At 33.6% G+C, this 12,478-nt stretch overlaps 1 protein-coding gene across 1 annotated transcript in view; it reads right to left on the reverse strand.

Moving 5' to 3' along the window:
• Positions 1-12,478, reverse strand: part of LOC106130901 (ATP-binding cassette subfamily G member 4) — a 62,288-nt gene that overhangs the window by 30,905 nt on the left and 18,905 nt on the right. The gene's annotated exons all lie outside the window — the stretch shown is intronic.

The following is a 12,478-nucleotide window of genomic DNA, read 5'->3' on the forward strand; positions in this document are numbered from 1 at the left end:
CTGGTCTCGGTACAAGCCTCAATCATGTACTATAAATGATCGTAAGTTATTATTATCAACGTGAACGTCTACACGTGAGCCATCATTTCACGCAGTGACTACGAAATAGCATGGTCAGTTTCTACGTAAACCCATTACTTAAAGGTGTAAAGGTTAACTATTTAATTGCGGAAACCTATACAATACAAGTAGCTCTTGGTTTATAGGAAAGAAACAGTGAGACTAAGTGATTTTTACATTAATAATACTGCCGTGAGTATATAATGAAATCGCTAATTGTATAATTCAGGTTTATTTTTTGAGTCTCATTGCTTCCATGTTCATCTAGTAGCGAATAAAAATTAAGTGTGTGACAGCTGCTTCTTATTCTGTGCAATTGTAAAAATTAATCGGAGAAAAGGCTTATAAGCTTGAAATCCTTTTGGGCGATTGCTTAGCAACTTGTCACTTTGTGTTCTTTAGTCTTGTGACTGTTTGCTCCATATGCTCTGTAAGACACAAAGACGTGATACTTTTATGTGTTTAAAATGTATATTTGAACGTAGCGGCTATCTTACTGCCTACAATTTAAAATTGTAATGTGTACTAGTATTTTTAATTAGCTGGGGCATAGCGCACCAACCTTACCTACTGGTATAAGTTTCGCAAGTCGTAGTTATAACTTTAACTTAGTATGATCCTTTATGTTCACAATGTTCTAGCTAACTAGATGAATGAAATAAGCTTATAGAATACAGTTTGTTATAGACCAAGGTTGTAGAAAGTTTGGCGAAGCATGTTGAACATATATATACATATTATACTCTCGTCTTTATTTTTTACGGAAAAGACAGAGCCAACAGTTTTGAGATCACTGACAGGTCACTTTCAAATTCATATTAAGAATGTAGTTAATAAACTGAAAATAACTACATTTAAATAGGCATATTGCAGATATAATAATTGTAGAATTCTAACATCGTAATTTCGCGTTTGCAACAATTACGACGTAAGACTTTTTACATTGGAATAGAACACTGTATAGTGCAATAACGTTGTAGGTGGTGAGAATTTTTTTTAAACAAATAACTGGATGTTGGATAAAAGCCAGTACAACTCTAAACCAATGTGAACTTCGGCCAAGTTATGCAGATTGGTGGGTCAGGTTACACAAACGGAAATGTGCGTCTAGTATTGCACATAAAATACTACACTACTTAGTTCTGCTGAGCAAAGTTTAAAGCCCAAAGTTAGGCTACCACCGTAGTAAGTTGTTATAGATTGAAGTAAATGTTTTAAGTATTAAATGCTGAATTATTTTTTGTTATCTAAATCGAGATATGATGTAGGGAATTTGAACTAGATAACAGCGAGATTTTTTTAAACGTTATGTACCTTCATAGTGATGATTCCTAACAAAAGTAATAAAGATAATATCTGTAAAGCAGACATCGATTTAAATGCATTTAGTGATAATTTATTTTTATGTTTAATGGAAAATACCGTAAAAAAAAAATATATTCTCGAAAAAGGCATTGTACCTATTTGATACGACTGTATTTTTGATTATCAACGTTGTTTTGCAAGTCGCCTAGTCAGTAAAGGTATGCGAATAGAAAACAGGTAGCCTACTAGTTTGATGTCATGGTACCGTGACGCAAATGTGAGTGGCTAGGCATTTCCTGGCGATAAATCCGTCGCTACCTAGGAAGCCGCGTCGGTAATTATAGCCTTACTCGACCTATGTAAACCATTGGTTGGTAACGGGATAATAAAATGAAAGTTTTACCAATTCTAAGGAACGAAAATGAAGCTGAAATCTTGTCAAAAGTATTAAAAGAGTGAATCGTTTTTAATCATTTATTTTGCAGTGAGTGTCATGCATCAGCAGAGACCTTAAATGTGATGGTTATGAAGTTGTGATCTATAAAGTATGCTTACAACAGATTTATTTGTCGGACATAACAAATTAACAAAACAAAGTCATCCGATTTGAAATACATATATACACCACATAAGACCATACAATAAATATGAACCACACTTTAGTACAATATTTTTGACTGCAAAAGGCGCACCTCGGTCTTCTTTACGGAGAGGTTAGGATGTAACCGGGATTAGCGCCTGGAGGTAGAAGTAGGTATCTACAATATTTTGAGTGCAGCTAAACTAGCATCTCTCATTGAGGGTGCAAACGTTAAATAGCTAGAGAGCAAAATTTTTGCGCAGACTCATAATGTACGAGAACAAAGAGTAAGCCGGGCTTTAGCAAAATTATAAAAATTTATAAGGGTGATGCGAGCGCGGAAGCAATGACTCGGAATGTTCTTGATTTTTTGTTCTCAACGTATATTCGAATTGTTTCATTTCTTCCATATTTGTCTTTCATTTAAATTTTTCGTGAATTTCACTCACGTTTCCAATTGAATGCTTCGACAAATATGCGACTTATTAGGCTCATTTGCAAACATTTTATTATCTACACATACCATGAGGTTCAAGTAAAATATACGTCAAATGAATTTTTTGTCATAGAGTATTAATGCGTCAAGCGTTTGTAATAAATCGTTTAGTGAGAAGTATAGTGATAGAAATGGCAAAGGAAATATGCAAGAAGAGTGTTCTTAAACGGTGACGGCTAAGATGAATAAACTTTAATGCAAACGGGGACGTTCTGGTAAAAAGTAAAAAGAGTTATGTAAAATGACAAGTTTTACGAAAGAGAGTTATGAATGTAGATGAAGCGAAAAAATATACTTCTTGTACTGCAATGTAATAAAAAAGGCTTCTTCTCCTGGAAAGAGGTCTTCACACGAGTATGTATAAAGGGTTAAAACGTATACAATTATATTACGCTTTTGAGTTTTTTATGACATAATAAGCAATGTTATTCGTGAATGTCGTGACTTTATTTTAACCTTAATATTTTGCGGTTGAAATGCGTAACTCTACTTCGATGAAGTAAAAATATTATATTTTGTTTGCAGTTTTCTTGCAGACTGCCCCGAAGAGCAAGTCCCGTTAAAAATAATAGTTTCTGTGAATAAATTTTAATAATATTATTTTCACAGTAAATTATTCTGGAATTGAAAAAGCTTGAAATTGAATTAATCAATCTCTGTATGTCCTACAAGCAATATTCAATGTTAAGTGAAATAAATTTTCAATTATTCTTCATGGAATATGTACGCACATTTTGAAATTCAATGAATTTCATCTTAGGACTTTGTTGTATAACTAGGCAGAAGTTTCTTACAGTTTATATTCTACGGTTTGCACTTAGGAAACTCTGCCTGCCCTTTGTTGTTGAGCTTGAGAGAGTAAATACGCAGGCAAAACTTTAATATGAACTTGTATCTTATCGACTTTGTATGGAAATATTTGTAGACAGTTAAGTAGTGTTAAGAAATTATTCAAATGTGAGTAAGATGTTATGACATTGAAAAAAATCAATAAGAAATCCAATTACTCTGCTGTTCTCTCTACTCTGCTTTTAATTTATTTTTATATCTCTACACGAAATTTAAATTGGCTCAATAAAATTAATGATCAAATAGAAAATTTCTGCTTTATACCTATTTGCTGAAACGTTCTTAGGCCAGCTGAAAGATTAAACAATTTGTATCTTTGAACTTTCTTATGAAGTTTTAAGTTAGAATTTTACCCGAATTTTGCCGCCAAATTTTTGGCATCCTGACGAATGCCAAACATTTAGCTTAACCTTAATTTTATGCTACTGTTTGCATAGAATAATCAAAGAATAGAACGTATTAAAGAACAATAAACACACTTCAAAATAAAATTAAATTTGGCCTTGCGACGTATGCAAACTGCATGGAAGGCGTTATATGGTATTAATTCTATTCAAAAATACAAACAACAGGATTCCTGTAAATACGCACGTTTTAAATGCGTATTTATTGCGGACATAGCATTTCATCAAAAGTATTAAACAAAAAATGCTAAGCTAAAAATACATACGGACGGCAACGGAAACGCAAAGTGATGGGAAACAATATGGCTTGTGTGCGTTACATGAGATTGAATATCAGAGCCGGATTGGTTTCCCTTTGCACCTTACGTTTTGTAGTCAGAAACTTATAAAGTTTTGGTTGAACATCTCGATATCAGCAACATGTATCGTTTTTAACAACATGCTTATGAGCACTTTGCACCATCTTCTATTTTTCTGTTTAGTCAGCTGTAGATTGGTATTCCTGTTTTTGTGGGATTTTTGTGGAACGCTCATAGAACATACATGGCAAATTTCAGCCAAATGGAAGGCCGCCAAGAGTCATCTGGCATGGCTGCCACCTAGTGATGGCACGAAGGGGTTTAAGGAAAATTTTGTGCCACTTGCGGAGTTGGTCACCCATTCAAGTTTCCTGCACCCGGAATTGCTTAACATGCGTAAGCACTTCAAACGCTCACGTAAATAGGGCTATTGAATTTTTCATTAACTAAGTTTCACGGATTCAGTGATATCAAAAGAAAGGATCAATGGAGAACAAACGCGTGCGTGGGTTTGAGGGCGACGCGGAAAGATTGTGTGGCAAAAAGAGGGACCTTTATTGATTGCTTACAATCCGATCACCCTTGTTAATGCTGAGGGCGTTAGAGTGTCAGTTCAGTGCTGACAGTCTGTTCAAATGAATTATTTTTTAATTGATTCTCGCTTTGTAGTGACATTTGTTGAAAACAAATCCAACTTGACCTTTAGAAAAGTACTCGTGGGCGAGTGTCCTGGAATCTTGAAATCTGGGAGTTTCCTGGATTAGATTCCAATCCCCCGCCTTCTTCATTAAATATGTATTATTTTGTAGTAGGAATTAACTACTTTATAACCATTTTCATAATTATCAAAATAGCTTTTTATAACAACTTATAGTACGTTTTTTTTTAAATTAAACGTTTTTTTAACATTTAAAAACAAGTCTAAAAGACTGTTGGGATTTTTGTTTGTTACCGCTTCTTCTGCACTGACGCCTTGGAAGCGGCAGTAAACTTAGTTTTAAGTAATTTATTTGACGTCAACCAATGTTAAGCCATACGTTTTGACAATTATTAAGCGATATGAAGTATCCTACAATAATGAATAAAAAAAATTAAATTTAGAATTTTTTTGAATTAAATTAGGTAAGCAACAGGCGAGGAAAATTTCTTAAGTATTCGCTTGCATACCGAGTGAGTGTCAGGCCAATTGATTCTGCACAACCATGTACTTATTAGACTAACTTATGGTCCTAGTCATTTTACGAACCTACACGTGGTGTACTAACAGGGTTTCCAGATTGTAACTGAGACTTACGGATTGCCGTGAAAGCGATGAATTCATTTCTCATACATCTGAACGTGGCATTTCAATAATTTTAAGACTATTGGCTCTGTCTACCCTGCAAGGAATATAGTCGTAATTATATGTCGGTAGGTATGTTAAGAATCAATGGCAATTTTAACAACGAATGTTTTTATTTTCGCCGTCATTTATAAGCTCCGTACAAGAAACGGTTATCCATATTTATATCGTCATTGTAACACCGTCCATTTTTGTGTGTCGCTCAAATAAACGGTACAGGATAATTCGGGAATCGGGAGAGAAACAAAGGTGGATGAATGTAAATACCTATAAATCGATGTCTTTGATGTCTCTTCCGACTGTTTAAGCTGTGATTTAATTAAAATTATATTTCCTAGCGTTAAACTGCGACTTCGTAGGTGTGAAAAACGTTAGTGAAAACCTATTTATTTTGTCTTTTTGGTTCTCTTCTAAATTTTTCCAGATACCTTGTGTTTATTCGACATGTTCTTTTTTTTGTAGTTTTAGTTAGTTTTGTTTTATCTTTGTGTGATAAATTAAGTTGATTATTTGTGTACCTTTTGTTATTTAAAGAGTAAATTATGTAACCTGAACAGTTATTTACTTTCTTTTTCACAAAAAGTAATAAAATCCAGGTGTTCATACTAACTTTTGCGTTGGTGCGTATTTAGTAATTAAGACGACAAATAAATCGTGAAGTTGACCCTTTTGTAAAGAATTATATACGGTGGATTAAGATTCACATCTAAGGTATAAACAGTCTTAGGAAAGATCAGGCCAAGAGTGTAAATCGATGAACAATATCAGCATGTCGGCCGAGAAAGGAGACGTGATTAGAATAAAGGTTAGTACGTATAATAAATAATTACGGGACAAATTACATAAATTGAGTTATGTTAATGAGATATTAACTCAACGATACTATACTTTGTAATAAATACTTATATAGACAAACATCCACAATTAGGGTTTTTTATAATTGTATTTATCCAACATCAAAACTGTTTTACCCTACCAGGGTTCCATGCTGACTCATTGTTCAAAAGGATACAATGGACACTTGCCTACATACATACATATAATCACATCCATATCCCTTGCGGGGTAGAGCGCTAACAGTCATGTAAAGACAAATAGGCCACGTTCAGCTGTTTGACTAAATGAAAGAAATAAGATTCAAATAGTGACAGGTTACCAGCCCATTGCATAAAAGAGGAATAAGAAACATGGACTGGACATGATAAGGAAATTCCCAAAAGAGCGTAGCCGTAATAAGTCTAATGTATTAAATTCGGAGGAGCGTTACATAGTAACTACTAGTATGGAAGTTATGGAAGTCTTTAGCTAAAATGCTTTTGAGTATTCGGCCGTCCTTCGCGCATCACTGAACATTACCGTCAAACGATTACTTGGAAGTACAGACCTCCGTCTTCTGGAGGTAGAGGTATTTTACATAGCCCTTTTAATATGATTTTATACCTGAATATACAAAAGAGGAAACTGACTGACTTACATATCAATGCACAGCCCAAACTGCTGGGTGTATAAATTTAAAATTGAGCATTAAATATCCTTATGTGGTCTACGGATGCATAAGCGAGGATTTTTCTGAATTCAATAATCAAAGGATATCATCTAAATGTCATTTTTTAATAAAAAGCAAAGCATAACTTTCAACCGTATGGCTCTAAAAAGCTCTAATTTAAAAATTCCTAAGCTTTATTTATGTTTAAGCTCATACATACATACATACATAAAATCACGCCTCTTTCCCGGAGGGGTAGGCAGAGACTACCTCTTTCTACTTGCCACGATCTCTGCATACTTCCTTCGCTTCATCCACATTCATAACTCTCTTCATACAAGCTCGGCGGTTTCGGGTACTTTGGACCTGACCCTTTACCAGGACGTCCTTAATTTGATCAAGATACGTTCGTCTAGGTCTTCCCACTCCGACCATTCCCTCCACACTCTCCTTGTATATCTTCTTAGTCAACCTGCTTTCATTCATCCTCTCCACATGACATAAATAGAATATATATATATATATATCATCTTACACAAAAAGAGGGTGGATGAGAACCGTAACGCCAAGACTAATGTACCTTGATCAAATCAGGGACGTCTTGGCTAAGTCAATGAATTAAATGATACAAGCGTCTTGAGAAAAAACACATTCATGTTTAAGCTCATCTTTGTTAAATTTGCTAACCACTTTGATGCAAGAGAAATAAAGACATACATACATAAAATCACGCCTCTTTCCCGGAGGGGTAGGCAGAGACTACCTCTTTCTACTTGCCACGATCTCTGCATACTTCCTTCGCTTCATCCACATTCATAACTCTCTTCATACAAGCTCGGCGGTTTCGGGTACTTTGGACCTGACCCTTTACCAGGACGTCCTTAATTTGATCAAGATACGTTCGTCTAGGTCTTCCCACTCCGACCATTCCCTCCACACTCTCCTTGTATATCTTCTTAGTCAACCTGCTTTCATTCATCCTCTCCACATGACCGAACCATCTTAACATACCCTTTTCTATTCCTGTAACTACATCTTCTTTCACATCACAACATTCCCTTATCACGCTGTTCCTTATCCTGTCACTCAATTTCACACCCATCATACTCCTTAACGCTCTCATTTCCACCGCATTTATTCTGCTTTCATGCTTCTTTTGCCATACCCAACTTTCACTCCCATACATTAATGTCGGGACCAACACGCCCCTGTGCACAGCCAGTCGAGCCTTTTTGGATAGTTTCTGACTGCTCATAAAGGCATGCAAAGCTCCATTCACCATGTTCCCCGCGTTCACTCTCCTTTCAATATCACTATCATACTTGCCATCTGATGTAAACTAAATAGATAACTGATAGAAATAAAGACATGAAAGATAAATACCACCACTTTATTAATTACTTACTTCAAATGATGAATATTCTATCCTCCGTATGTATATTCAAAATACCTACTCAATGAATGATACACATTCATGAGAAATCTCAGACTACGGAGAAAAAAGGCAAGTTCTTTCTATTTTGATATTTCTACATATATGTAGGATATATAAAAGTCTTGGTTTGTCATTTTGTAAGTAATGGCAGTTACTCCATTTTACATGAAGCGTGTTCGAGATACTGTGACCTTAGCGATTGTATGTAAAAATACAATAACAAAAGACTCGAATGTCTGAATTAAAGCAACTAAAACCTTGGAATTAAAAATCAAAAAATAAACAGAGAATCCCTATATGACGACATATAAAAATATCTTTTAGTAATTGGGTAGATTTTTTTTTCTTAATCTTAGTGTAAAGGCCCTCTTATTTATAAACACACAAGATAACTCCCCACACAATTTATTAATACCAAAGTTTTGCGGCGCGGCTTATTCATAATTTACACTAATTGAATAAGAAGTTCAGGGTTCCCAAACACTTGTTTCAAAGCGATTCAGACTAAATTTATTTCAGTTGGAATTACTGCATTTTTAAGCAGGCCGCATTTTTTTGCGATATTATGCGATGTTATGTTTTTTGTTACAAATTTAATTTCTTAGAAGGAGATACTGACTGATAAAATAAGGCTTTTTAGGTACATAATTATTTGCCATCTATAAGATTCAAAGCACTCTTTATTTGATAAACATAAATATTAATGCTCTATTAATTACAGAGCTGGAAAAAATAGTTTTAAATTAAATCTCACTTCACAAAGATCGTTCTTAAGAATTTGCTGTTAAGAATCCATTACAATATGAAATTATTTAGTAGTAAGTACTACTAGATAATTCCTAACAAAACGAATAAAACTTACCAACAACAGTTTTTATTTATTACTTTAAATTTATTATTTATTTAGAACAATATCCATTTTATCAAGCTACGTTTGTTACTGCTAGAGTTATATGATGTCAAATATGTATGTAGTTTACACGAGTATTTTATTGACATTGGCGCAATTTCGCCATCGGCCCTGACCGCGAACGCGTCTCATTCGTAAAACCAGATCTGCGATTTCCATATACAGTTAAATCATATAAAGTTACTCGTCAAAATAATATAAACATATTTCCGTTATATGACACGATTCCGATTTGGGCATGAATTCTTAAGATCAGATCAAAAAACAAAACTCTTGGATCAGCTTATTTAGAATCTATGATGGTCCATTTTACTCAAATTTTCTTAAAATAGTGAAGACTTAGATGGTTTGGTCACGTGGAAAGGATGAATGAAAGCAGGTTGACTGAACAATTACACAAAAAGAGGGTGGATGAGAACCGTAACGCCAAGACTAATGTACCTTGATCAAATCAGGGACGTCTTGGCTAAGTCAATGAATTAAATGATACAAGCGTCTTGAGAAAAAACACATTCCTATTTTAAGAACATATAAAATAAAAGTATCTTTTTATCTCATTTGTAGAGGGAAACTTTTATAAGTATCCAAGTCAACATTATCTTTTCAATTTCGCAACTGTGCTGAACTTGTCACATATTTTAGTAGAGTTGCGGGTTACATTTAAATTTGTGACGTCACCGTATTTTAGAAGACATTTTGCGAACGTGAATATAAAGTGATCAAGTATTCTAAGAATTGATAGTCACATAACTGGAAGGTAATTTTGGCTTTCTAGAAAAATCTGTTAAAAATTCAGTTTAATTCACATTTAATGTATCTCTTGCATTATTTAGACTGATAGAAACATAAATGTGACATATTATGTTCCTTGGAAATATTTCTAAGAAAGTATATCCTAGCATTCTCATAGGACCAAGACATAAAAAATATCTTTATTTTTAGACTAAATAAGTATAATCTCTCTCATAATAGAGGTTCCGACCGGGTTTTACGCAAACCATGTTGTTTGTCTTTTTTGATTAGTAAATCTGCTAATTCCTCTTCTCTCTAGCAAATTTCTTTTCAGCAATCTTGACCAAATCGTCCGTCCATCTGGTACGCGTTTATCCATTAAGCTTGACAAAATATATTAAAAAATAAAGGTCTCGGATTTTCATATTGAACTTTTAAGATGAATTTGTAAGTATGTGTATGAGGACACGTAGGCAAATTACGCATCATATAGAAACCTTGTCGTGGAAATACCATACCAGCGCTTAATTAAATTTAAATTGAGGAAAATAGTTTGATATATCATCTTCTAATGTTTAAGCGGAAAATTAATGATCTCATAAATCTTTAATCATTCATACTACTTTGACTCTAATTAGGTCTATTATTAATTCAATGCTAACATAAAGTGTTACTTGAACAAAAAGAACTTTGGGTTTTAATCTACTAGATTTCTGTCCGGGGTTAGAATTGAATAGGAATTTTAAGAAAAATATAGCCTATATTTTCGGTTTACCAGCTATTTCCGTATTATTTTCATCAAGATTGGGCCAGACGCTTTAATCGAAATCTTAATAAACCTATATACATACTAGACTTTCATATTTATAATACTCGTATTTGTATGGATTGTTTGATAAAAAGGTATTCCGCATTGCTGGTTTTATTGTCTGTCGATATGGATAAATAAATCCGAAGATTAGCGTGCACAAACAGACATAGGTTTTTTATGATATGTATCAATTGCTTTTGATTTTTTTCAATGAAAAAAAAAAATTATATTATATATAATTATTTGTGGATTTTCATAAAAAAAATTACAAATTCAGGTACCCTCTGCAGGTTATAACTTATCATAAGTATGATTAAAACGGATTGATTCAGTATAATAAGAGCGAAAATAATCTTTTGAAAAATGTATGTACCTATAAGCATGTTCTCAGCGACCCAAAAAAATGTGAACGTAAAAATTTTTTGAAAATTATGTATGTTGTGTCTTTCGAGACATATTACTTTAATTTGCACCTAAATTTCAGTCACGTGTCCGCGACCCTACAAATGGGGACAATTCGCGATAAAAATCAGAGCCGGTGAAATCCGGCGATTCGCTGCGCGTCTCACCGTTTTGTGTGATGGATGCCTAAAACAGTAAAAGCATATTCGCCCGGTCGACGCGATCTCTAGATACAAGGAAACCTAATTCACAAGGTGAGAGTCAACTAGGCGAGAAAAAGAAATAGATTTATTTTTAAAGTGGGATACAAGGTATCACTTTATAACGTTAAACTTATAATTTATCTATTGCTTTTAATGCGCGAGTAGGTATATAAGAAGTTAAATGGCAGCCACAGATATAGAATTATTATGCAAAATCTGTGACTGCAGAATTTTCATCACGATATAGAAACATTTTTTTTATTCTTTAATTTGGGGAACATGAAACAAAAAGAATTCATAATATGTAGGTACTAAATTCAAATAAAAAACTTATTTATGTAAAGCCACTATTAAATTTATTGTCACAAAAGTTTTGGCAAATTTGCAATACATCAGTTGAGTATTTCCTTGAGTTGAGTGTCAACTAACACTCAACATCGCCGTGCTATTAGTTCTTATAGGATGAGAACTAAAATATTTTTCGTCACGGACAAAAGAAAAACAGATTACGCGAGAAAAATACGGTAAAGTACCTCCCTAATAACTTCATTAATCAGAGATTAATTAAGTCTTTACTAAGTAGGCTACTTTATTAGTCATTCAAGAATAAGAATATAAAAATAACTTATTTGGTTCACCTCGATTCATTACTAGATCCCTCAGAACCAACTTTTCCATTAGAATTTCCTTTAAAAAATTTAGTCAAAAGAAAGTGGGCGTTCTCATTATAAAATATTATTTCCTAAGAAAATCATGATTAACTACTTATTATAAAAAAATGTGAGCGTAATTTATTAAATTTAAATGTTTATTTGGTGATTATGTACCCTGTAACTTTGATTCGACTCACCACTTAGCTCTCCCAGTGTGAAAGATATGTAAGATATACGACAGACATTACCGGCCGTGTCTCAGTCAAGATGCATGGCTACCCTTCATGTCACGTTGCAAGTAGAATAGTCTTTACATTTTGGTAACTTTATCATGATTACAGTATAGGTATATATCGTCAGTTTCATTTCACTAGAATTTCTATTGCACATATGATTCCTACTAAAACCAGTTAAAAACAATCAAAAATTATGTATTACTCGTATCACCAGGGGCGTATAAAAAATTGAAATTTTTAAATGTTTTTTTCAAAATATTCGAGTATAGGTTTAT

The sequence above is a fragment of the Amyelois transitella genome, chromosome 14, assembly GCF_032362555.1.
Source record: "Amyelois transitella isolate CPQ chromosome 14, ilAmyTran1.1, whole genome shotgun sequence".
NCBI classification, from domain to species: domain Eukaryota; kingdom Metazoa; phylum Arthropoda; class Insecta; order Lepidoptera; family Pyralidae; genus Amyelois; species Amyelois transitella.